Genomic DNA, 6,000 nt, shown 5'->3' with positions numbered 1-6,000 from the left:
TTACGGATTTTTAAAACCTCACAAGGAAAGCGGGTGGAGGCAATGCAGTGTAGCAGGACTCCGCCCCAAGGTCCACGGTACGGGTCTGGCGGACTCGCGGGGAGAGCCAGTTATCCGGAGAGTCCGCTGCTACCCGGGGCTTGGGAGCGCACCACACCCCCCACCCCCGGCCCCGGCCCCGCCCCGCACACACAAACTGTGCTCGGTCTGCTCTGCTCGAGGACTGGACCCGGACGTGCGCGTCCGCGGACCTGGGAAGCGCAATGACTGCACGCCGGCGGCTCGCGGGGAGCAAGCCGCCCGGGCGCCTCCCACACCGCCGCCCGCTTCTTCCAGCGCCAGGGGCTCCGCTCTCCCTCGGAGCCGCCAGGGGACCCAAGGGCCCCCTTCATGGTTCTCCAGTAACCGGTGAAGCAGCTGGGAGCCTGCGCGAAGCTAGCTCCCAGGTCCTGGTGGAACACCCCGGGGCGCACCCTGGCATCGCCTCACACTAACCCCCCAAGAGCCCACAAGCCGCTTTCACTCCACTCTCCCGAGATCTACAAACTTTAATGGGACGTCACTGGATGACTGAAAGAACAGAACAGGTTTTTGAAAAATGTCTTAACAGAGCATCAGAGTGTCGCAACACTTTATTAAGAGAATTGGCCTTGAACTAGTAGCTGAAGTAACAATTGCATGAAGCCAGATTAGGTGTACTGCATAATACTCATACTTGATTTATTGACATTACTTAGCAATTTATTGGACAAAAGTCAAACTTTTTGTTTTTTATTAAGCACATTCCACAGTACAAAGCTGTCATGAATAATATCTGTACAATTTAACAGTTTCAATAGCTGTTCAGACACAAATTTATTTCAAACAGATAATTGGCAAACATAATTAATTACAAGTTAGAATTAGACTATCCCAGTGCTTTAAAACAGTAATATAGCAGTAATTTACAGTTGCTCAATTATGGTTAGCAAAATAAAGTCCAGGGTACGGCTGGGAATTACTACTATAATCCCAGAAAGTGAGAATTCCTTGGGTGCCAAAGTCCCCTGCTATAATTTAATAGGCACAATTCAAAGGTTGTGTGCATATTCGAAGGCCATGATCTCCCAAGGAACAAGAACTTCTATATTAAACATGCAAAAACATCAACAAAAAGTCCATTCGTTCAGAAGAATTGCCTCCTCCCCCCACCCCTCCCTCATCCCTGGGCTCGCCTAACCAGTTTGATATAAAGCTGTCATGTGGAGAGTGGTACAAGTTAACTCACTTCCACAACCTCTGTCAAGCTTACAACAACTACCTCACAAATAGAGATTTCCTTATCTTTTTCTTACACTTGGAGACTCAACTTCTCAAAAATAGAAATTAATCTGGTAACATGTGGGAGGGAAGAATGTATTTTTAAAAAAGGAAAAAGAAAAACTAAAAAGCCAAGCCAACCCATGAAACAAATGACATACACACACATTGATCCCCACACCGTTCTCAATGCAAAGGACAAAACTGAGCCCAGGGCCCTTCCCTTTAGTAGTTGAGTGTGCTTCCTCGGGAAGAGGGTTAGTCAACGGGAGGTTCTTATTGGTCCTTTAAAATGTTACTGACATTCCTTAATCTTTGGAAACAATGGCAAGGGGCAAATCAGAACCTAATATCGAACAAGGAAAAAGGAGTGCCAACCGAATGCCGAAGTCCTTTCCATGCACGGTCAGCATGATAGTGCCATTCACACATTCAGGCTGCAGAGCAGTTCTGAGAACCCGCCAGGGCCACAGCAGCAGGCGACACCAGAGATGACGGGAATGGGGTTCATGAGCTTGAAGCTTTGCACCACGTAGGAGTACCCCTCCACTCGAGATGGGCCTCTGAACCCAACTGACCTGGCATAACGGGCTCCAGCACACAAGCAGGCCCCGTTACCACTCCGGTAGGGATGCGACATCCACACCAGGATGCGTGCATTCCAGAGCCAGGAAACCCAGTTAACAGGGCCTTCTTGTTCCTCCCTTTCCAGGGATACTAATGCACAGAATAATGATCTTTGACAGTAAAGTCAAATGAATACCATGGGAAGTGACCACTAGTATTCAGGAGTACTTAACGATGAAAAGAACAACAAAAAAATTGAAGGTACCTCTCTGTTATATATGCTACACAACGAATAAAACATTTTGTGTTAAACTTTAGAAATTACATTTTAAAACAAGAGTCCCATTAAAAACACGCACACCACACACATACACACAAAATGACAATGACAAAATAAAAATACCATATGAATACTGCAGGAAGGGTTCTAGGTAATCCACATCAACCCTGGTATCAGGTTCTTGAGCCCAGCCCATGGCTAAGTGCGAACACACTCTGTATTAGTGTCTCAGGCACAGGGGCCCTGACTCCAGCAACCTTGAGGTTAAACTGTTATGTACATTATATCTACATGCGGATACAGTATTTTAAATTAGGAGGCAAGCACACGTGTAAAAGTGTTACTCTACCAAATATCAGGAGATGGTTGGGATACAGAGAGAACAGTTAATAAAAGAAAAGAGCTATATTACCTGTTGGGAGATAATATAACCTGGCTTATAGTTCTTTAAATTAAAAGAAATTGGTACAGAAAGGAAGTATAATCCAAAAAATATGACTAAAACAATCCAGAGAAATTTTTCCATTGTCCAACATGTTCTTAATACAGGTCAGAATTCATAATGACTTGGACGGTCAAAAGGAGAATGCTAACTTCTGGAAAGGAAAGCCCTGGACATTCTGGGTAGGTGTTTGGCACCCAAAATTTCACCAAAGAAGAATGCTGTTTCTTAATATCAGACCAAAGTGCAAAGCAATATAAATTAGAGGCCAGTCTTCTCTTGATGGTCGATTTACTTCTGTAAAACAGACTGTACGTTCCTTTTATATGAACAATTTACATTTGAAGCGTTAGATTTTTTTTTTTTTTTTCACTGATGGGGGGAGGAAATGGGCTTCTGTTCTACTGGAAGTCGGTGAAGCTAAGGTATCCTTCTCAAAGTAGAGGCCGGAATCGGAGGTGAGAAATGTTGGTACTTGGAAGAGTTAGGCTGCTTTGCATCTACCCAGCGTCTAGAACCAATTCCAGCTTCATAACTCAGCTGTGAAGAACTCCCTTAGGCATTTGGTAGCCATGTAGCCAGTAGTTCAAGACTAGGAAACCCTGGGAAAACAAAACAAAACAAAACAAAAAACAAAGGGAGTATGGATGGATATTCTGGTTAGACATGGAGATATACACCACAGTCCGTCCACATCCACACAGACACGTACTCATGCACAAGCAACACAGTACTGAATTTCAAATGTCATCAGCATCAAAACTAAAAGCTGCAGGTTGTTCTGAATGTAATACATACCAGGCATTGTATTTATTTAAACCTTGCAACAATCTTATGAGGTAGAAACTATGATACCACTTGACGAGTAAGAGAACAAAGGCTCAGAGACACTGCTTAATTCAAAGCATTAGCCATTAAGGGACAGAGAGGGAACTTGAAGAGATGCCCAACCCTATAACTTGTCAACTGTCAGTGCTTGCTGCTAAAAATTATGCATGTAATAAAATAGGCTTCATGTTAGATTTTCTACTTAGTTTTATCTTTTAGGACATCCAGAGCCTAAAAGGGCTGGTCTCTATCTGCCTGAGAGATCTCATCTATCGCTGTGAATCAAAAATATGCAAAGGCTAGTAAATAAAGTATTCCTTCTAAATAGAATGCTAATCAGAAGTTACTTCTTTTTTAAATAAATCATTTATAAAAGGAAAATACAGTGTAGAGGTTAAGACTACTGAATGTTACATATTACTGTGACCATGACCTTGAGTCAGAAACACATTTTAGTAATAATCTCTAAATCCATCCATGTATACAAATATGTACACACACACGCACGTACCTACACTCATCATTACTACATACAATGCAGGCTAACATTTTCTATTCTAAATTTCATCAAAACAAAGTCAAAGTCCCTTAAAATGATTTCACAATCACTAATGGGTCACAATCCTTTCCAAACACAGCACTAAACCACTGGGCAGGAAGATTTAAAAGTTACCTTTATGTCTAAAATTCTCTGACAAAAAAAAAAGACAGAGAGGAGAAATATTTTTTTAAAGCTTGTATTTTTTTCAAAGGGAACTTTCCTAAATTTTATAAAGATCAAGAATCTTTCTCAATCAACCTGAATGAGAGATTTAATTTCATTCACTGCTGTTTTCACATGAAGGATCTTTAAGAGTCTTATTTTTAAATTAGTAATGCCCACAGATAAGAAGTAGGTACTCTCAAACACTGCTGGTGGGAACATAAACTTAACACTACAGGGGAGTAACATGCCTCTGTGCATCCAAGTCTTTAAACACCATACCTTTCAACTCAGACACTACAGACATTTCTAGAATTTATCTAATGGTAATAAAAGCAAAGATTTGGGGTGCCTGGGTGGCACAATCAGTTGAGCAACTGACTGTTGGTTTTGGCTCAGGTCACAATCTCAGGGCTGTGGGATCGAGCCCTGAGTCAGGTCCGCGGCAATGAAGTCTGCTTGAGATTCTCTCCCTCTCCCTGTAACCCTCCCACCTATGCTCTCTCTCTCTCAAATTTAAAAAAAAAGAAAAAGAAAAAGAAATCAAGGAAAAATAAAGAAAAAAGCAAAGATTAAGCTATATAATTGATTATGACAATGTGTTTTATGACAGCTAAAAGCTGGGAAGAAATATATATATATATATATATAACACAGGGCCTATCTAAACAACTGAGTATTATTTTGCCATTAGGAATGATAATTTAGGCAAATATTGACATTATGGACATAGAACAGTTTTGCAACAAAGGGGAAAAAAAAGCATTATAAAACATGTACAGAAGCCTGAAAGGTCATATACAAGGAAATTAACAATGGTAAACCAGGAGTAGGAGTTTATTTCCTTCTTTTGGCTTATCTACTTATTCTAATTTCCTAATAATGATCATATATTATCTTGTAATTAAAAAAAAAGAGCTACTGTACATATTAGGCTCTTAGGAGTTAGTAATTTGAAAAAAATGACTCAGCAAATATATCTACTGCTATATTTCCTGACACAGAAATACTCTTACCTTTTATTTTAGGATTGAATATTTTACTGCAAGGTTAAATCATCATTAGGGTAGTGTTTCTCATTATGCATAAATCTTACAGTATCACATGGTAATAATTTTTTTCATGTTACAATAAATGAAAAGAATTTGGAAACGAATAGTAAAATCTATAGAGCTGACTGCCAAGGTTGTCAAAAGTAATTTACTTTGAAGAGACAAACACATTTGAGGTTTCATTGCCTGTGCTGCTTAAACAGTAGATAAGATTTTTCCATTGATTTATAATTGTGGATCACAACAAGGGCAGTTGTTCTGAGATTCCCAAGAAGGGGACAGGAGGAAGGCCCAGAAGAAGTAAAACCAGTTTCCTTTCTACCACAGCCAATGAGAGAAACACCACTGGTGATCATTCCTTCATTTCTCAACCAAAGAAATCTTGTTTCAGGGCATTTTAAAGTAGTATATAAAAGTTGCTCAATTTGTAAAAGTTTACTATGTTCTAAATTTCATCTATTAAATATGCCAGAGAGGGGAAACATACTATGGATGGCTTGGATTTTAGATGTGCCTCTATAAACAGAATACAAAGACAAAAACACATCAAAAATATGAAAGAGTTACGGTTAAGTTGTTCTCGGATACACCTATTCCCTTGAACGTATCCATTATTGCAGAAGCTAAGCTATAGCTGCAGCTGTCCATGTTCTATTTTATGCGCTTCCCTTATGTGGAAAAATAAAAGCAGAGGCAGCATGTGGCTAAAGCAATGTGCAGATGAAAATGCACAGTTTAGAAAAGAAAGATAATGCGGTAAGTTTAACAAAAGATGTGCACGGCTTCTATACTAAAGCCTGCAAAATACTGCTTAAGAGAAACTGAAGAC

The 6,000-nt window shown here is 40.2% G+C and overlaps 1 protein-coding gene across 4 annotated transcripts in view; it reads right to left on the bottom strand.

Annotated features, from left to right (window-relative positions):
* Positions 1-614: 614 nt before the first annotated feature.
* The window catches only part of FBXW11 (F-box and WD repeat domain containing 11), a 122,011-nt gene continuing 116,625 nt past the window's right edge, over positions 615-6,000 (bottom strand). For all 4 annotated transcript variants that reach the window (XM_044229543.1, XM_044229525.1, XM_044229534.1 and 1 more), the window contains one exon: positions 615-3,190. The gene's annotated coding sequence lies outside the window, so the exon portion shown is untranslated. The remainder of the gene's footprint in view (positions 3,191-6,000) is intronic.

The sequence above is a fragment of the Neovison vison genome, chromosome 1, assembly GCF_020171115.1.
Source record: "Neovison vison isolate M4711 chromosome 1, ASM_NN_V1, whole genome shotgun sequence".
Taxonomy (NCBI): Eukaryota; Metazoa; Chordata; class Mammalia; order Carnivora; family Mustelidae; genus Neogale; species Neogale vison.
The sequence above is the reverse complement of the archived record's forward strand: the minus strand, read 5'-3'. Positions and strand labels throughout refer to the sequence as shown.